Genomic DNA, 22443 nt, shown 5'->3' on the forward strand with positions numbered 1-22443 from the left:
AAATATTGTCCATCCACCCAGTTCAGGTGTTGTCCACACCAGAATTCTCAGCAAGCAAGGCCTTAGTTATAGTCCCATCAGGTGTAGTGTTATTAGGAATAAATGTACAACGTTGTCCTCCTAACATAATGCAAACTCCGCCTTCTTTCGCCAACATCATATCAAGGACCATGCGGTTCTCCCAAGCCATCCAGCTTGTGGCGTCCAGTTGGGCAGCAATACCTTTAACTGCATCTCGAGTATAATTAATGAAGCGCTGTTGATTATAATAAATGTAATTAATCCAATCATCATTCTTGTTAATAGTGGACCACCAAAAAAAAAGAAGATTCAAAACCTGCAGCAATTTGGTTGCGGGCTTTGAATTCATCTGGCACCCCCCCCCCCCCCCCCCCCCCCCGGTACACCTATAGAGTCAATATAAATTCTATCATCAAAGGAACCAGGGATTTCTTGCTTCTTTCTAGAAAGAACTGGATTATCAACTGATTGGGTTGCTATGGTAAATGGAATCACTAATTGGACTAGACCACATTTGCCCTGCCAGTTGGTGGGCAGCATTGAGTATAAGGTTTTGGTTCCACAATACCACCCTATGTCCGTCCGAGGACAATGGTAGAGGTTAAGTTAGAGTTACATAGTGAAAGATTACCAACTGAGTAAGGATTCAGGATTTTTTCTCAGGTTAGACAGATCCCAAAAATTGTCCCAGGGACTGGTGGTCTGAATACTGGGGGTGTTTTCGCTCTGTTGGGTAAATTGGGGAACAGTAGACTGAGGGAAAGGCAGTGTGGTTCGATAGTTTTACTGGAACCCTGAAGCAGTTTTAACATACACATGGTTCCATTATTATCATTTACAAAATTTAAGGCAAAAGAGACTGCCTGAGGCTCAGGGCGAGAAGCAGAACAAACATAACAATCAGATACGTTTAAACTCCGGATAGTATACCGAATCCAATCTAGCCACACATTAGCTTCACCAAAACCAGCCTCAAGAACAAATGTTTCCTTAAGGCTGGTTACATTGAGGAGCTTAATGGGAATCTTTGCTTCTGAAATTTGAGTAAGGGATTAAGTGAATCAGTATTGGATATTTGAGGGTAAGTGACCATCACACGAAAGCGACCAACAGGATCTGTGTTGGTGGCTTCCATTCCAATACCGAAGTTGCGATTAATCCCTTCATATACAGCCTAGCAACCTTCTGGCTACAGCCTCCACCTTATCACACTGTTTCGTCGCCTTCAGATCCTTAGATACTATCACCCCAAGATCCCTCTCCCCGTCTATACATATCAGACTCTCACTGCCTAACACATACATCTCCTGTGGATTTCTACTCCCTAAGTGCATCACTTTGCATTTCTTTGCATTGAATTTTAATTGCCAAACCTTAGACCATTCTTCTAGCTTCTGCAGATCCTTTTTCATGTTTTCCACTACCTATGGGTGTCCACTCTATTAAAAATCTTAGTATCATCCGCAAAAAGGCAGACCTTACCTTCTAACTCTTCGGCAATGTCACTCACAAATATATTGAACAGAATCGGCCCCAGCACCGATCCTTGAGGCACTCCACTATTCACCTTTCCCTCATCCATGCAAATTCCCTCTCACAACAGCTCACAAAACAAAGCTGCATTTACTGTTGAAAACTAACACCAGCTCGGATCAGGCATTAGGGTGTTTGAAGAGAGGATTTCTCACAATTCTTTATTTAAAATCTGCTGTTTTTTATTTAATTTGGAAGCAGAAGGAAGCCCATGCAAGCCCCTAAGCGCTGGTAGCGAGAGAAAAATGTGTGCGAGTCAGAACAAACCCAAAATTGAAACCATACATTGGCACCTGTTTCCTGCGATTAAATAAAAGCCAACCAAGTACAAAAAAAATTCAAAAGCTTATATTTAAAGGCACAGAAATCAAGTGCTAATGTGTGCGTCACTTTATGGTTTGCCTGGCACATGCACACAAGAGCTGAGCGTAACGTGAAAGTCTTCTGCACCAAGCATGTTCCTCCTCCTTAACTTCCCAATGCTCAACACTAACAGCTATTAGTGTTGAGCATTGGGAAGATTTTTCTGCATTGTTCCTGCGGTATTTCCTGGCACTGTTCTTTACAGCGCTGGAGTTCTGAGCATCAGCCCACTAATTTGCAGCTCATTGATCTAACAACTTTCTGCAGTATCAATGATATCCTTAAAGTAGCAGCAGTGTAAACCAGTGTTGAATTTGAACGAACACTGCATTAATCCAGCATAATCCACTTCTTCAGCTTCAGTGAATGGACACAAAAAGCCTTTTTTGAACTCTCTTGTTAAGCAGGCAGTTTCTTAGTGAGATGGCAGCGCCCCCTTGTGGCTTTTCAGCATAATATTATGTGGCACTTTATCAAATGCTAATCTGAAAAGCTGTATGTATCAATGGAAGTATTTCCAGCACAAAATGTTATTAAGAAGTACCTGGACTCATTTACGGGAAGGAGGAAGGGGTAAGGAATCAAGATGTGATATATTATAGTTTATTTATATCCCGCCCTATATAACAAGATATCAATGCAGTTTACAATAAAATCATCATAATAAAAAGTTAAAAGAAAGGAAATACAATGGTACAGGAAAGGCCACAACACTCACAACAAGCATTCCAAAAGCACCCTATAAGACAAGAATCAAAAGGCCCTTAACTAATATTAGGGAAGGCCAGTGTGAACAAATATGCTTTCAACATCCATTTAAAACGCTGCAAGCAATGTTCTGTCAGCAACATTTTTTTAAAATGTATTTGTTACATTTGTATCCCACATTTTCCCACCTATTTGCAGGCTCAATGTGGCTTACATAGTATCGGAGAGGCATTTGCAGACTTCGATGTGAACAAATACAAATTGATGTTGTGGTAAGATAGAGTTCATGTAGCACAGCCACATTAGGGAATCGTAGACTAAAGAGTTGAGTTATGGCCATTACGTACTTTAGTTTTGTTGTGTTGCAGAGATCCGGCATTTAAGTTGGATCGGTAGGGTATGCCTTTTTAAACAGGTTAGCTTTTAGTGATTTCCGGAACTTTAGGTGGTTGTACGTCGTTTTTAAGGCTTTTGGTAGTGCATTCCACAGTTGCATGCTTATGTAGGAGAAACTGGATGCGTAAGTTGATTTGTATTTGAGTCCTTTGCAGCTTGGGTAGTGCAGACTTAGAAATGTTCGTGTTGATTCGGATGAGTTTCTAGTTGGTAAGTCGATCAAGGCTGTCATGTATCCCAGGGCTTCACCGTAGATGATTTTGTGAACCAGGGTGCAGATTTTACTCACCCCTATACCCAAAGATGCTAAAAAAAAGCACAAGCGACCTAACCAATTACTGCCCAGTAGCATCAACTCCTCTGATAACCAAATTAACGGAAGGAATGGTGACCAACCAACTCACCGACTACTTAAATAAATTCTCCATACTGCACAACTCCCAATCAGGATTCCGGTCTAACCACAGCACCAAAACAGTATTAGTTACTCTCATGACTAAATTTGAAACAACTGATCGCAACTGGCTACAACATACTTCTTCTACAATTCGATATGTCCAGCGCTTTCGATATGGTTGATCATGGAATCTTACTACACATCCTTGAATACTTCGGAATTGAAGGCAACGTCCTCAAGTGGTTCAAAGGCTTCCTAACCACACGATCTTACCAAGTGATATCTAACTCGACCACTTCAAACACATGGACACCTGAATGTGGAGTTCCCCAAGGATCCCCCCTCTCACCGACTCTTTTCAACCTAATGATGACACCCTTGGCCAAATTACTATCTGATCAAAACCTCAATCCATATATATACGCAGATGACGCTCTACATCCCGTTTAAACAAGACTTAATGGAAATTACCAACGACATCAATCAAGGTTTCCATATCATGCATTCATGGGCGGATGCATTTCAGTTGAAACTTAACGCAGAAAAAATGCAATGCCTTATACTCACCTCACAATATAACACGAACAAATTTTCCACCATAAACACACCAAAACTATCCCTTCCCGTAGTGGACACACTGAAAATTCTTGGAGTTACCATTGATCGACATCTTACACTGGAAAATCATGTGAAAAATACAACTAAAAAGATGTTCTATTCAATGTGGAAACTAAAAAGGATAAGACCTTTCTTCCCAAGAACCATCTTCCGTAACCTGGTACAATCAATAGTGCTTAGTCACTTAGATTACTGTAATGCACTCTATGCGGGCTGCAAAGAGCAAATTATCAAGAGACTGCAAACCGCTCAGAACACCGCAGCTAGACTCATATACGGAAAAACAAAATATGAAAGTGCTAAGCCCCTGAGGGAGAAACTACACTGGCTTCCACTTAAAGAACGCATCACGTTCAAGGTATGTTCTCTAGTCCATAAAATCATCCACGGAAATGCCCCAGCCTACATGTCAGATCTGGTAGACCTGCCACCCAGGAATGCTAAAAGGTCATCCCGCACATTCTTTAATCTTCACTTCCCCAGCTGTAAAGGCCTAAAATACAAACAAACGCATGCATCAAACTTCTGTTACCTGAGTACACGGTTATGGAACGCATTACCGCTCAGCTTAAGAACTACTTATGAACTAACTAATTTTTGTAAATCCCTGAAGACCCACCTATTCAACAAGGCATACCAATAAGAGCAACAACTATAAATGTAATACATCGCAACCTTATCCATTGTCAACAATGTATTTTACATAGTAACATAGTAGATGACGGCAGAAAAAGACCTGCATGGTCCATCCAGTCTGCCCAACATCTGCTTGTTGAAACTCGATTACGTTATTTCCTATGACATCTCCACCTTCCTATTACCAACACTGATTTCTACTTATATTTACCTGCTTAGTTTCGATTATGCTATTCTCTTTGTAACAATAACTGTTATCTCCTAATCTATCTACCAATAACGACACATTGTAAGCCACATTGAGCCTGCAAAGAGGTGGGAAAATGTGGGATACAAATGCAATAAATAAAATAAATTTGATTGGGAGCCAGTGTAGCTTTTCGTGGAGGGGTTTTGCGCTTTCAAATCGCGTTTTTCCAAATATAAGCCTAGCTGCAGTGTTTTGTGTAGTCTGAATTTTCTTTAAGGTTTCTTCTTTGCATCCCGCATAAATTCCATTGCAGTAGTCTACGTGGCTTAGTACCATTGATTGTATCAGGTTGCAAAATGTTTCCCTCGGGAAGAATTGTTTCAAGCATTTGAGTTTCCACGTTGAGTGGAACATTTTCTTTGTTGTGGATGCCACTTGGCTCTCTAGCGTTAGATTACGGTCCACCATAACGCCGAGAATTTTCAGGCTGTCTGAGATAGGAAGGGTGTAGTATGGGGTGTTGATACTTGTGGGGTTGTCTGCACTGTGTGAGAGAATGAGACAGTGTGTTTTTTCTTGAGTTTTAGTTGAAATGTATATTATGTATATTATGACATCATCTGCATATATGAAAGGGTTAAGCCTTGGCTGGATAAGGTCTTAGCTAATGGAGTCATTGAAGAGTGTCAGTGATAGCAGTGATCCTTGTGGTACTCCACAGTCTGCTTTCCACGGTGATATGCTGGAATTTGATTTTACTTGATGATGATAAATGATATGTTCTTGTGGTTAGGCAGCCCTTGGTCCAGCTAAGTATGTTTCCACCAATCCCAATCTTATCTAGTAGTCTTATTAGTATATTATGGTTTACCATGTCGAATGCACTAGACATGTCGAATTGGAGGAGAAGGATGTTTTTACCTATTGCTATTTCCTGTTTGAATTTGGCTAGGAGAGTGAGTAGTACTGTTTCTGTGCTGTGGAGGGGACGGAAACCTGACTGTGATTCATGTAATATTGAGAATTTATTTAAATAATCTGTAAGTTGTTTGGTTACCATGCTTTCCATCAGTTTGTCTACCAACGGGATCGATGCTACTGGGCGGTAATTAGTGATGTCATTTGCTTTTTTCTTGGTGTCTTTTGGTATTGGGGTGAGTAGGATATTGCCATTTTCCATGGGGAAAAGACCCTGCTGAAGAATGTAATTTAGGTGGGCTGTGAGGTCTGCTATGAAGCGGTCAGGGGCAGGTTTCATTAGGTAGCTGGGACAGGTATCTAGTTTGCAGTGAGTGTTGGAGAACCTGCTAATCGCCTGGGTGACTGTTTCGACGTTAAGGAGGGCAAAATTTATCCAAGTCCAGTCAGCCGGGTATTCTCCAGTGGTTGGGTCCAACTTGTTAAGGAAGGTTTTGATGTCCGTGTTGTCCTGAGATAGTGTGCTGCGTAGGTTTACAATTTTTTCATTGAAATACTTAGCAACCTTTTCTGCAGATGGGATGTCTGTATTCGTTGTAGTGACCAAGCCGGTGTTTAGGAGTTTGTTCACGAGTTGGTATAATTTCTTTGTGTCTTTGTAATCTGTCCCTATTTTGGTTTTGTAGTATGATCTTTTTATCTCTTATTGAGTATTTGTATTTTCTTTGTATTTGTTTCCATGTGTTGAGTGTATGTTCATCTTTTGTTTTTCTCCATGCTCATTCGAGTTTCCTGGTATGTGTTTTTATCGTTGTACCATGGTATCGAGTTGTGCTTGCGTGAGGTTCTTGTTCGTAAGAGTGCAATTTCATCTAGTATGCTTTTGCATCTTTTATCCCATTCTATGAGGTAGTTTATGGAGTGTGACTTGCTCATCATGATACCCCCAACCCCACCCCCAGAGAGAAGTGGGACGTCTTTGGGAGGGAGATGGATGCTCTTTAAGGTGAAGGGGTTCTTTAAGGAGGGGTATGGATGTGCAGGGGGGCGGCCTAGGGCAGGCCTCTACAAATTTTCACTAAATCTAGGAACTAGCTGAAAATTTACCACTCCAAACAGAATGAAGTCGAAAGAGTTGTATGAATTATAAATCTAGAAAATGTTTGAGTGTAATATTGCTTTACATGGTAACATAGTAAGTGATGGGAGATAAAGACCTGAACGGTCCATCCACACCTATTATCAATTCATGATTAAAATAACAATGAATGTGATGCAGGGCCACTGAGAGGGGGGGTAGGGGGGAATTCCCCAGGCCCGCCGCTGGGGTCTCTCTCTCACCTGCTCCTGAGGGGCCCCAAGTGATCAGGTCCCAACAGGAGCAGGAGAAAGAAAACTCTGGCGCTGGGCCCCCCTCTAGCGCTGCTCTTCGCTCGCTTCTACTGCCATGCCGAGCAGCTGCTTTTCCCCTTCAGGCGCATGCTCGGCTTTAAAACCGAGCATGTGCGACGAGAGAAAAAAGCATCCGCAGGGGCAGGGGCAGGGCAGGCATGGAGTGAAGAGCAGCACTGGATTCTTCCGCTGGCAGGGCCTTGGGATCGCCACCAGCCCCAAGGTACCTCAGTTGCGGCAGCAACGATCCTGGGGGAAAGGAGGCGGGAGCGGTGACAATCTGGGGGGGGGGGGGGGCGGTGGCGATCAGTGGGGCGGCATGGGCAGCAGCTCTGCCCCAGGCCCGGCTCAGTTTCATGGCAGCCCTGATATGATGTGAACTACTAGATTGTGGTCTTTCTTTGGCATTTCTGGGACATAGATCACAGAAGACTGCCCGGCCCTGTCCTTATGTTCCAGCTACTGGATTTGCTGTCAAAGCTCACTCCAGTCTATCTGTCTAATCATTTCTATAGCACTACTAGATGTAAGCAGCACTGTACACATTATAAGCAGGTACTTCTCTGTCCCTAGAGTGCTCACAATCTAATTTTATTTTTGGTATCTGGGGTTCAGTGACTTGCCCAAGGTCACAAGGAGCTGCAGTGGGAATTGAACCCAGGTCACCAAGATCAAAGCCTGCTGCACTAACCATTAGGCTACTCCTCCACTCCAAGTCCATCTTAATAATGGCTTGTAGACTTTTAGGAAGTTAGCTAACCCTTTTTAAAACCTTCTAAGATAACTGCTTTTACCACATTCTTTGGCAACAAATTCCAGAGTTTAATTACACGTTGAGTGAAGACATATTTTCTGCAGTTTGTTTTAAATTTACTACTTAATATCTTCATTGCATGCCCCCAATAATTTGGAATGTGAGGACAGTGCCAGGCAGACTTTTACGATCAGTGTCCTAAAAATGAAAAGACTGATTTGGGTAGGCTGGAGTGGGCTTTGGCAACTTCAGTAGTTGAAACCTAAGGACTTCTATGGTCTATGTCCCAGAAATACCAAAGAGATAATGATCACGTATTTATATCACATTCATTGTTGGTTTAATCATGACTTGATAATAATAGTGACTGTTGGGCAGACTGGATGAACCTTTCAGGTCTTTATCTGCCATCATTTACTAAGGGGCCCTTTTACAAAGCATCGGTAAGCCCAATACAGGCTTTCTGCATGCTAACCCGAAACTATTGCTGGCCCAGCGTGGCCATCAGTGGTAGTTCCACCTCCAGCGTATGCCATTTCTGGTGCATTAGAAAAACTTTTTTATAGCAGGGTTGGGGTTTGGGGTTAAATTAACACCCAGATATCTAATATAATGCTGGGCCCATTTATAGCACTGGTTCCAGCACGTCCCTGTGGCACGCCACTATTCACCCTCCTCCATTGAGAAAAATGGTCATTTAACCCTACCCTCTGCTTTCTGTCCAATAACCAATTTGTAATCTACAGAAAGAGAATCACGCAAAAACTATGACAAAGAAAATGTTCAATATGTTGTGGATGCTAAAACGAGTACCGGTGTCTATTCCCGTTTGCAGTGTGGCTTACTGTGGAAGGGAAACCGCGTAAAGTGAAGACACTCAGTGACCTCCCGAAAAGATCTGCATTTTTGAAGAGTAAACCGTGCCAAGTCCTGGTATACCCCAATCTTACAATTTTTCCATAGAATTTCCTTCTGTTGCCTTGCTTTGGCTAGAATCCGCTCCTTAGTGGAGTAGTCTGCAAAGCATACCACAATGTCTCTCAGGGTAGAATCTCATTGGGGACTCATAGCCCAATGCGCTCTCTGAATACGAAGTTCCACATGCTGTTCTTCACCAGTTGGATTTAACAAATACGAGCAAAACTCTTGAATTACTGTCCCACAGTTACTGAAAAGATCCATTTCAGGAATCCCTTTAAATCTCAGATTGCACCTTCGGGATCTGTTTTCCAGGTCTTCCATCTGCTCTTTCAGCTGCTGAATTTCCATATTATCCATGGACACAGTTTTGTGAAGCGTTCCTATATCATTTTTAAGAGTCCCGAGCCCATCCTCCACCTCACTTACTCGAGTGCCCAATTCTCCAATTTCAGCTTTAATATCTTTCAAAATATCTTGCACATCCTTACAGACCCCCGCCAAGTCAGCTTTCAACTCCTGGAACCAGCCTACCACATCTGATTTAGTTATCTCTCCAGTGTCCACTGAGACTTCATTACAGGTTTCCTCCTCCGAGTCGAAGGGAATCGACGCCATCTTTTTTGCACTCGATCCTGGTCCTGCTGGATCCAGCTTCAGTTTCTCGCTCTGTTCCACTATGTATCGAAACCTTTCTAAGCTCTTTTTCGGTGGCATGATTCTGGAACCTCTCTCCCAACAGTTCCGACTCTGACAAGCTAAGCAATGTCTCGGGAATTGCTTTAATTTTCAATAGCCCCTGCGGAGCTGCGCGACTATGCTTCCATCCCGGACAGTGACGTCACTTCCTCCTCCGAATAAAAAGCATTTTTATTGTGCATCAAGCATAGTTCATATGATCAAAACTTCAAGCACACGTATACTCTCCGACAGAGTCTCATTTCGCCAAAGCTTTGTCAAGGGAGTGTGCCCAGAAATGATTCAGCATTCTGTTACTTTCATCTTCACTCCCTTGATAAAGCTTTGGGTGAAACAGGACCCATTCGGGAGTATAAGATAAGTGTGCTTGAAGTTTTGATCATATGAACTATGTTGGATGCACTATAAAAGTGCTTTTTCTTTTTAAGAAAATTTACTAGAAAGGAAGATGTTATATATAATAAAGTCCTTTTGTATAAAAGGAGGTTTCTTTGGCAAATGGTGATTGCAAGTCTTGGTAGCGACTAACTTTATGTCAAGAAATAAAAAAACAATCACTTCCCTGGTACAATGATGAGCTAGAACAAATGAAAGAACTGTGCAGGAAATTAGAAAGAAAATGGACCAAAAACAAAACAGAAATAAACAAAACAATATGGAGGAAAGCAATAAGAACATACAACCATAACATAAAGAAAGCAAAAGCAGAATACTACAGCATATATACGAACATAGAAAAGATCAATATGAAAAAAATATTTGAACTTATGAACAATCTATTGAAAACCCAAGCCGTGCTAGAAACAACTGAAATGCCACCAAGAGCAAATGAACTTGCACAATACTTTGAACAAATATTAATAAGGACAAGAACAAATCTCGAGAAAATACAAACATCTATATCAGACTTCTTACACGAATGTGAAATCAACGTCACTCACATCACAGCAGACAGAATCTGGTCCTCCTTCAACATGCCCAAAAGCAACACATTGAAAACATTACTGACAAAATACGCACATGCAAACTGTCTGCTAGATAACTGCCCACACTGTATGATGAAAAATCCACCAGACTGGTGCATCGAATGCCTCATCAAACACATCACATACATATTTTTGAATGGACAGTTCCCACCTGATAAGGGCGAAATTATACTTACCCAAATTCCTAAAAACACCACCAACGATATCCCAAACTACAGACCAGTGGCCTCAATACCACTACTGACCAAAATGATGGAGGGTCTGGTAACACAACAACTAATGGAATATCTGACACAATTTTCAATCCTTCATAGCTCTCAATCAGGTTTCAGACCACAACACAGCACTGAGATGGTCATAACCACTCTGATAACAAAGTTCAGAAGTTTAATATGCCAAGGTTAGAAAATCTTACTACTACAATTCGATATGTCAAGTACGTTCGACCTAGTAGACTACACAACACTAATGGCCCTACTCGACAATATAGGAATCAGCGGTGCAGTGGCAGCATGGTTCAATGGTTTCTTGAGGAGCAGATCCTATTTTGTAAGGCCAACCAGCAATCAGCCTCCTAGATCTCTGTAGGGTACCACAGGGTTCTCCGATATCATCCATTCTGTTCAATCTTATGATGGCTCCACTCGGCAAAAGAATTTAATTAATTGGCTTCAACCCATTCATATACACAGATGATGTTACCATATACATACCTTTTAACCACAGCATCACAGAAATATTAGACAAGATTAAACAAAAATGCCTGGACCTTATGGAAAACTGGGCCACAGTTTTCAAACTCAAGCTAAACAGAGACAAAACCAAATTCCTGGTTCTATATAGCCCACACAACCCCACATCTCATCAAAAATTCACAATCAACCATCAAACATACCAAATAGAAACACAACTAAAAATATTGGGAATAATTCTTGATAAACATCTGTCTCTGGACAGTCAAGTATCAGCAGTCACAGCAAAATGTTTCAGAACACTATGGAAACTGAGAAGGATCAGAGACTATTTTCCTAGACAATCATGCCAGATAATAGCCTGCCATGAGTGGGAAAGCGCGGGGTACAAATGTAACAAAAAAAATAGTGCAATCGATGATATTGTCACAACTAGAATACTATAATGCAGCTTATAGCTTATGTAGGGTGTAACGAAAACACACTAAAATTGTTGCAATCCATCCAAAACATGACAGCAAGACTGATATTTAAAAAGTCAAAATACAAAAGAACAACTCCACTGCTTGAAATATTAACATAGTAACATAGTAGATGACGGCAGAAAAAGACCTGCATGGTCCATCCAGTCTGCCCAACAAGATAATTTCACTTGTGCTACTTTTTATGTATACCTTACCTTGATTTCTATCTGCCATTGCAGGGCACAGACCATATAAGTCTGCCCAGCACTAGCCCCGCCTCCCAACCACCAGCCTCGCCTCCCACCACCGGCTCTGCCTCCCAATCTCGGCTAAGCTTCTGGGGATCCCTTCCTTCTGAGCAGAATTCCTTTATGTTTATCCCATGCATGCTTGAATTCCGTTACCGTTTTCATCTCCACCACCTCCCGCGGGAGGGCATTCCAAGCATCCACCACTGTCTCCATGAAAAAATACTTCCTGACATTTTTCTTGAGTCTGCCCCCCTTCAATCTCATTTCATGTCCTCTAGTTCTACCGCCTTCCCATCTCTGGAAAAGGTTTGTTTGCGGATTAATACCTTTCAAATATTTGAACGTCTGTATCATATCACCCTGTTTCTCCTTTCCTCCAGGGTATTCATGTTCAGGTCAACAAGTGTCTCCTCATACGTCTTGTAATGCAAATCCCATACCATTCTCGTAGCTTTTGTTTGCACCGCTTCCATTTTTTAACATCCTTCGCAAGATACGGCCTCCAAAACTGAACACAATACTCCAGGTGGGGCCTCACCAACGTCTTATACAGGGGTATTAAAACCTCTTTTCTTCTGCTGGTCACACCTCTCTCTATACAGCCTAGCAATCTTCTAGCTACAGCCACCGCCTTGTCACACTGTTTTGTCGCCTTCAGGTACTCAGATATTATCACTCCCAAGATCCCTCTCCCCGTCCGTACCTATCAGACTCTCCCCGCCTAACACATACGTCTCCCTTGGATTTCTACTCCCTAAGTGCATCACTTTGCATTTCTTTGCATTGAATTTTAATTGCCAAACCTTAGACCATTCTTCTAGCTTCCGCAGATCTTTTTTCATGTTTTCCACTCCCTCCGGGGTGTCCACTCTGTTGCAAATCTTGGTGTCATCCGCAAAAAGGCTAACTTTACCTTGTAACCCTTCGGCAAAGTCACTCACAAATATATTGAATAGAATCGGCCCCAGCACCGATCCCTGAGGCACTCCACTACTCACCTTTCCCTTCCCCGAGCGAACTCCATTTACCACCACCCTCTGGCATCTGCCCGTCAACCAGTTCCTAATCTAGTTCACCACTTCGGGTCCTATCTTCAGCCTGTCTAGTTTATTCAAGAGCCTCCTGTGGGGAACCGTGTCAAAAGCTTTGCTAAAATCTAAGTAGATTACATCCATTGCACGTCCTTGATTTAATTCTCCTGTCACCCAGTCAAAGAATTCAATGAGATTCGATTGGCACGATTTCCCTTTGGTGAAACCATGCTTTCTCAGATCTTGCAACTTATTTGCTTCTAGGAAATTCACTATCCTTTCCTTCAGCATCGCTTCCATTACCTTTCCAATAATCGAAGTGAGGCTTACCGGCCTGTAGTTTCCAGCTTCTTCCCTATCACCACTTTTGTGAAGAGGGACCACCTCCGCCGTTCTCCAATCCCACAGAACCTCTCCCGTCTCCAAGGATTTATTAAACAAATCTTTAAGAGGACCCGCCAGAACTTCTCTGAGCTCCCTCAATATCCTGGGGTGGCTCCCATCTGGTCCCACTGCTTGTCCACCTTTAGATTTTTAAGTTGTTCATACACACTCTATTCCGTGAACGGTGCTATATCCACTCCATTCTCACATGTACTTTTGCCAGTCAAACGCGGTCCTGCTCCAGGATTTTCTTCTGTGAAAACAGAACAAAAGTATCTATTTAGCAAATTTGCTTTTTCTTCATCGTTATCTACATAGCTATTCGCAGCATCTTTCAGTCTCACAATTCACTTTTTAGTCTTCCTCCTTTCACTAATAATTTTTGTCACCCCTCCTTACATTTCTAGCCATTTGTTCTTCCGCTCACGCTTTCGCCAGACGTATCTCTCTCTTGGCTTCTTTCAGTTTCATCCGGTATTCATCCCCATGTTTCTCTTCTTGAGTTTTTCTGTATTTCAGGAACGCCAACTGTTTAGCCTTTATTTTCTCAGCCACTTGTTTGGAGAACCATATCGGTTTCCTTTTTCTCTTGCTTTTATTTACTCTCCTTACATAAAGGTTTGTGGCCCTATTTATAGCTTCTTTCAGCTAGGACCACTGTCCTTCCACTTTTTTTTTTTGTTACATTTGTACCCCGCGCTTTCCCACTCATGGCAGGCTCAATGCGGCTTACATGGGGCAATGGAGGGTTAAGTGACTTGCCCAGAGTCACAAGGAGCTGCATATGCCTGAAGTGGGAATCGAACTCAGTTCCTCAGTTCCCCAGGACCAAAGTCCACCACCCTAACCACTAGGCCACTCCTCTACTTCTTGTTCATTCTCCCATCCCATCAGCTCCTTCCTTAGGTATTCCCCCATTCTACTAAAGTCAGCATGCTTGAATCCAGGACTTTGATTTTTGAGTGGCCGCTCTCCACTTTAGTTGTCATATCAAACCAAACCGTTTGATGGTCACTGCTGCCCAGGTGGGCACCCACTCGGACATTTGACACACTATCCCCATTTGTGAGCACCAGATCCAGCGTCGCTCCCTCCCTCGTGGGTTCCGTCACCATTTGTCTGAGCAGAGCACTTTGAAAAGCATCCACGATCTCTCTACTTTTTTCTGATTCCGCAGATGGAACTTTCCAATCTACATCCGGCAGATTGAAATCTCCCAGCAACAGCACCTCTCTCTTCTTTCCCAACGTATGGATATCTGTGACCAGATCTTTATCTAGATCATCCAATTGTGTTGGAGGTCTGTAGACAAGCGAACGTACAGTGGATCCAAAAATAACCACTCACAATGAGTGTCTTCCTGAACAAGGTCTTTATTCAAATCTGCACAACTGACCCAACACGTGACGTGTTTCGGCCGTAAGGCCTGCGTCAGGGGTCTATAAAATAAAATATATAAACATACCATATACATGAAAAAGAAAATATTAAAAATTCTTACATAACAAACAAACAATTACAAAATTAAATAATTAAAATATCAAGAACAAACTAAAAATATAGAGGCTCTATAAAAAGGAATGGAATGATAAAATAATCCACATAGATGTAATGAGATAATCAGAAAACAGGAAAACATAATTATATGTTTACAGAATTAAGAACCATACCTAAAAGTGTCTGATGCAAGAAATACCTTGTTGGTCAGATGAGTAAAACAGCTAAAAAAAACTGCTAACAGAGATATCGGGAACAAATATATAAACAAATGAATACCTATATCTAACATAATTTAATTTAATTATAAATATAGTCATAAAAGATATCCATAGGAGGAATATATATATATATATATACACACACACACATATATATATATATATACAGTGGTGGAAATAAGTATTTGATCCCTTTGCCCACTGACAAAGACATGAGCAGCCCATAATTGAAGGGTAGGTTATTGGTAACAGTGAGAGATAGCATATCACAAATTAAATCCGGAAAATCACATTGTGGAAAGTATATGAATTTATTTGCATTCTGCAGAGGGAAATAAGTATTTAATCCCTCTGGCAAACAAGACCTAATACTTGGTGGCAAAACCCTTGTTGGCAAGCACAGCGGTCAGACGTCTTCTGTAGTTGATGATGAGGTTTGCACACATGTCAGGAGGAATTTTGGTCCACTCCTCTTTGCAGATCATCTCTAAATCATTAAGAGTTCTGGGCTGTCGCTTGGCAACTCGCAGCTTCAGCTCCCTCCATAAGTTTTCAATGGGATTAAGGTCTGGTGACTGGCTAGGCCACTCCATGACCCTAATGTGCTTCTTCCTGAGCCACTCCTTTGTTGCCTTGGCTGTATGTTTTGGGTCATTGTCGTGCTGGAAGACCCAGCCACGACCCATTTTTAAGGCCCTGGCGGAGGGAAGGAGGTTGTCACTCAGAATTGTACGGTACATGGCCCCATCCATTCTCCCATTGATGCGGTGAAGTAGTCCTGTGCCCTTAGCAGAGAAACACCCCCAAAACATAACATTTCCACCTCCATGCTTGACAGTGGGGACGGTGTTCTTTGGGTCATAGGCAGCATTTCTCTTCCTCCAAACACGGCGAGTTGAGTTCATGCCAAAGAGCTCAATTTTTGTCTCATCTGACCACAGCACCTTCTCCCAATCACTCTCGGCATCATCCAGGTGTTCACTGGCAAACTTCAGACGGGCCGTCACATGTGCCTTCCGGAGCAGGGGGACCTTGCGGGCACTGCAGGATTGCAATCCGTTATGTCGTAATGTGTTACCAATGGTTTTCGTGGTGACAGTGGTCCCAGCTGCCTTGAGATCATTGACAAGTTCCCCCCTTGTAGTTGTAGGCTGATTTCTAACCTTCCTCATGATCAAGGATACCCCACGAGGTGAGATTTTGCGTGGAGCCCCAGATCTTTGTCGATTGACAGTCATTTTGTACTTCTTCCATTTTCTTACTATGGCACCAACAGTTGTCTCCTTCTCGCCCAGCGTCTTACTGATGGTTTTGTAGCCCATTCCAGCCTTGTGCAGGTGTATGATCTTGTCCCTGACATCCTTAGACAGCTCCTTGCTCTTGGCCATTTTGTAGAGGTTAGAGTCTGACTGATTCACTGAGTCTGTGGACAGGTGTCTTTCATACAGGTGACCATTGCCGACAGCTGTCTGTCATGCAGGTAACGAGTTGATTTGGAGCATCTACCTGGTCTGTAGGGGCCAGATCTCTTACTGGTTGGTGGGGGATCAAATACTTATTTCCCTCTGCAGAATGCAAATAAATTCATATACTTTCCACAATGTGATTTTCCGGATTTAATTTGTGATGTGCTATCTCTCACTGTTACCAATAACCTACCCTTCAATTATGGGCTGCTCATGTCTTTGTCAGTGGGCAAACTTACAAAATCAGCAAGGGATCAAATACTTATTTCCACCACTGTATATATATATATATATATATATATATATATACATACACATATATATATATATATATATATATATATACATACACAATATACACATGTGGCAGAACTGCCCTGATTTAAATTGTCACATGAAGGACCCAAAACAAAAAGGGATCACAAAAAAAAATTATAAATAGGTGTATATTAGAATCATTTATAAGTTTTTTTTTTGCGATCCCTTTTTGTTTTTAAAGTGGGTTTTTTTGGTGGGAGGGGGTTGGTGACCACTGGGGGAGTACGGGGAGGTCATCCCCGATTCCCTCCAGTGGTCATCTGGTCAGTTGGGGCACTTTTTTGGGACTTGTTCGTGAAAAAAAGGGTCCACAAAAAGTGACCCAAAATCGCGGTAAAAACGCCTTTTTTTTCGATTATCAGCTAAAGACGCCCATCTCTCCTCGGCCGATAACCATGCCCCGATTCCGCCTTCACCATGCTTCTGACACGCCCCTGTCAACTTTACCCGTTTCCGCGACGGATTGCAGTTGGAAACGCCCAATTTGGGCGCCCATGGGAGAAAGACGCCCATCTCCCGATTTGGGTCGCAATATAGGCGTTTTTCTCTTTCGATTATAAGCAGGATAGGAAATCAAATTCATTAGCATTTAACTTTAAAAAAGGAGACTATGATAAAATGAGAAGAACGGTGAAAAAAAAACTTAAAGAAGCAGCTGCGAGGGTCAAAAATTTACATCAGGCATGGATGCTGTTCAAAAACACCATCCTGGAATACCAGGCCAAATATATTCCGCGTATTAAAAAAGGAGGACGGAAGACCAAACGATAGCCGGCATGGTTAAAAAGTGAAGTGAAGGAAGCTATTAGAGCTAAAAGAAAATCCTTCGGAAAATGGAAGAAGGAACCAACCAAAAATAATAAGAAACAGCATAAGGAATGTCAAGTCAAATGCAAGCGCTGATAAGGAAGGCTAAGAGGGACTTCGAAAAAAAAGATTCCGTTGGAGGCCAAAACACATAGTAAAGATTTTTTTAGGTATATTAAAAGCAGGAAGTTGGCAAAAGAATTGGTTGGACTGCTAGATGACCGAGGAGTAAAAGGGGCGATCAGGGAAGACCAAACCGTAGCGGAGAGATTAAATGAATTCTTTGCTTCGGACTTCAACGAGGAAGATTTGGGTGGGATACCGGTGCCAGAAATGGTATTCAAAGCTGACGAGTTGGAGAAACTTAATGAATTCTCTGTAAACCTGGAGGATGTAATGGGGCAGTTCTACAAACTGAAGAGTAGCAAATCTCCTTGACCGGATGGTATTCATCCCAGAGTACTGATAGAACTGAAAAATGAGCTTGCAGAGCTATTGTTAGTAATATGCAATTTATCCTTAAAATCGAGCATTGTACTGGAAGATTGGAGGGTGGCCAATGTAACCAGTGGCTTAGCCAAGGGTGGGCCCAGGTGGACCCAGGCCCACCCACTTTGGGCTCAGGCCCACACAGTAGCAGCACACCTATGATGTGGCTGGCAGGGATCCCCAAGCCCCACCAGCCGAAAACTCCCAACTACTCTCCCTCCTGCATACCTTGTAAATAGCATATCTTCGCCTGCAGTGAGCAGCGACTGATACATAGTGTTCGTACTGACCCCACAGCTTTCCCTCTGATGTATCCCCGCCTATATGGAAACAGGAAATTGCTTCAGAGGGAAAGCTGTGGGGCTAACATAAGCAGTGTGTATTAGTTGCTGCTCGCTGCCAGTGAAAATCTGCTATTTAAAAGGTATGTGGGGGAGGGAGGATGCTTGAGAGACCATATAGCATGCAGGCGAGAGGGGGACAGACCAAATCACTTGTGGGACAAGATGGTGTTCTTCTGCCCACCCATCTTGGGCCCAGGCCCACCCAAAATTGGGATTCTGGCTACGCCTCTGAATGTAACGCCAATTTTTTAAAGAAGGTTCCACAGGAGATCCAGGAAATTATTGACCGATGAGTTTGACGTCGGTACCGGACAAAATGGTAGAGACTATTATAAAGAACAAAATTACAGAGCATATTCAAAAGCATGGCTTAATGAGACAAAGTCAATGTGGATTTAGTGAAGGGAAATCTTGCTTCACCAATCTACTACATTTCTTTGAAGGGGTGAACAAACATGTGGATAAAGGTGAACCAGTTGATATTGTGTATCTGGATTTTCAGCAGGCGTTTGACAAAGTATGAAAGACTCCAGAGGAAATTGGAGAGTCATGGGATAGGTTGTAGTGTTCTACTGTGGATTAAAAACTGGTTAAAAGATAGAAAACAGAGAGTAGGGTTAAATGGTCAGTATTCTCAATGGAGAAGGGTAGTTAGTGGGATTCCCCAGGGGCCTGTGCTGGGACCGCTGCTTTTTAACATATTTATAAATGACCTAGAGATGGGAGTAACTAGTGAGGTAATTAAATTTGCTGATGACACAAAGTTATTCAAAGTTGTTAAATCGCTGGAGGATTGTGAAAAATTACGAGGACCTTACAAGACTGGGAGACTGGGCGTCTAAATGGCAGATGACATTTAATTTGAGTAAGTGCAAAGTGATGATGTGAGAAAGAGGAACCCGAATTATAGCTACGTCATGCAAGGATCCACGTTAGGAGTCACAGACCAAGATGGGGATCTAGGTGTCGTCGTTGATGATACGTTGAAACCTTCTGCTCAGTGTGCTGCTGCAGCTAAGAAAGCAAATAGAATGTTAGGTATTATTAGGAAAGGAATGGTAAACAAAAATGAGGACGTTATAATGCCTTTGTATCGCTCCATGGTGTGACCGCATCTCGAATATTGTGTTCAATTCTGGTTGCCGGATCTTAAAAAAGAGATAGTGGAATTGGAAAAAGTACAGAGAAGGGCGACGAAAATGATAAAGGGGATGGGACGACTTCCCTATGAGAAAAGGCTAAAGCAGCTAGGGCTCTTCAGCTTGGAGAAAAGGTGGCTGAGGGAAGATATGATAGAGGTCTATAAAATAATGAGTGGAGTTGAATGGGTAGGTGTGAAGTGTCTGTTTACACTTTCCAAAAATACTAGGACTAGGGGGCATGCGATGAAGCTACAATGTAGTAAATTTAAAACGAATCGGAGAAAATATTTCTTCACTCAACATGTAATTGTTTGGACAGCTTCCTAAAGGAAAAGTCCATAGACCATTATTAAATGGACTTGGGGAAAATGCACTATTTCCGGGATAAGCAGTATAAAATGTTTTGTACTTTTTCGGGATCTTGCCAGGTATTTGTGACCTGGATTGGCCACTGTTGAAAACAGGATGCTGGGCTTGATGGACCTTTGGTCTTTCCCAGTATGGCAATACTTATGTACTTAGGTGCAGAGGAGCTGTCTTGCTATAGGGTGCCTCTTAGCTTCAGTGAAGTGTACTCTGCTGTGCAGTACAGCATTTTCCTCTGGTCTCTTTGACCCTCCCCCCATTTCCCGCTGAAGGAAAACACAAACTCATTTTCTTCTTTGACCCCCCTCCCCACGGGAAAACAGCCCATTGAGCTCCATGCCAAATCCCTCCTGCATGGGGAAAGTGTGCCTCAAGCTCCATAATGAAACCCTGAACCCCACAGGAAAGCCTCAAACTCCATGCTGTACCTTCCTCTGTCTTCCGGCCGTGCAGAGCTTCCTGCTTCCACTGCCCCAGCATATCTCCATTCTCCCCTCCCCTTCCCCATGGGAAAGCATCACTTTCCTCTGGCCTCCACCCCATCCCATGTAGGAACCACACCTTCTGGCCTCCTGTGACCCCAGGCCTGTGCATTTGGGCCTCCCACCGCCAAAACGGAGCACCTTTTTGTGGCCTGCGCAGTTGGGAGGAGACCCAATCCCAGCTGGGCAGCAGCCTTGCTCCTGTCTGTGCTTCAGATTTTTCAGCCTCAGTGCTAGGTAAGAATTTAAAAAAAGTTACTGTAGGGTTGGGATGAGATGAGTGGGTACAGCAAGAAAGATAGTGATGGGGAGAGGAAGGAATGAGGTACAGAAGGTAGATTTAGGGGTAGCAAAAGAGGAATGGCCAGAATGGGAATAGAGGCAGGAGGAATTCGTTGCCAGATAATGTGGATTAAAAACTGGTTAAAAGATAGAAAACAGAGAGTAGGGTTAAATGGTCAGTATTCTCAATGGAGAAGGGTAGTTAGTGGGCTTCCCCAGGGGTCTGTGCTGGGAACGCTGCTTTTTAACATATTTATAAATGACCTAGATATGGGAGTAACTAGTGAGGTAATTAAATTTGCTGATGACACACAGTTATTCGAAGTCGTAAAATTGCAGGAGGATTGTGAAAAATTACAAGAGGACCTTACGAGACTGGGAGTCTAAACATAGTAGCATAGTAAATGACGGCAGATAAAGACCTGTACGGTCCATCCAGTCTACCTAACAAAATAAACTCATTTTACATCGTATGTGATAGGTATATGTATACCTGAATTTGATTTTCCCTGCCTTCCTCAGGGCACAGACCATAGAAGTCTGCCCAGTACTGTTCTTGTACTAAGTTCTGAAGCTAACATCGAAGCCCCTTAAAATTTACACTCCAGCCCATCCCTATCTATTCAGTCACAATCAGGGCGTAGACCATAGAAGTCTGCCCAGCTCCCGTTTTGTTTCCCATTTACCGGCGTCGCCACCCAATCTCCGCTAAGATTCCACGGAATGTGCAGGATGTCAGACTCACAGAAACAGAAGCCTTGCAGATCAGCAACACGGCCGCACCGGAGATGAGGACTTTGGCTGGAGGGGGTTGGTGACCCCCGCCAGCAAAGGTACCTGACAGCGACGGTGGTGGGTTGGCGGCGGGAGGCGGGGTCAAAGGGGTCGGTGGCGGGGGGGGGGGCAGGGCCAAATCTACGGGGGCCCATGCCCCTGTGGCCCCACGTAGCTACGCCCCTGGTGAAAAGGTGAACTATGAGAGGGAATAACAAGAATTAGGATTGACCAATTAAGTGTAATGAAGATACTTGTCCCTTGATTACCCTATATAAAGGGAGTTTGCCTAGGGGTGGGTGGGACTAGGACACAGGTAACCTCAGTTACCAATCAAACCAAGTCTGAAAATGCCCAGCGCAGCGCATGTGGGAAAGAGGAACCCGAATTATAGCTACGTCATGCAAGGTTCCACGTTAGGAGTCACAGACCAAGTAAGGGATCTAGGTGTTGTCGTTGATAATACGTTGAAACCTTCTGCTCAGTGTGCTGCTTCGGCTAAGTAAGCAAATAGAATGTTAGGTATTATTAGGAAAGGAATGGAAAACAAAAATGAGGAAAACGGCAACACTTATGTAATGTAGTAAAGGCAGTTAGTGGGGTTTAAAAAAGTTTTGGATGACTTCCTAAAGGAAAAGTCCACTGCTTAGTTCTAGGAGAAGCAGCATAAAATGTATTGTACTTTTTTGGGATATTGCCAGGTACTTGTAACCTTGATTGGCCACTGATAGAAACAGGATGCTGGCCTTGATGGACCTTCAGTCTGTTGCAGTATGGCAATACTTATATACTTATGGGGAGAGAGAGCAAAATAAGGGTGTGAAGTGTGGGGAAAACCAAAGTACATAGAGAATGCACGATGGGGCAGAGACAAGGGAGTGTGTGGGGGGTAGGCAGGTGTCAG

The sequence above is a fragment of the Microcaecilia unicolor genome, chromosome 3, assembly GCF_901765095.1.
Source record: "Microcaecilia unicolor chromosome 3, aMicUni1.1, whole genome shotgun sequence".
Lineage (NCBI taxonomy): Eukaryota > Metazoa > Chordata > Amphibia > Gymnophiona > Siphonopidae > Microcaecilia > Microcaecilia unicolor.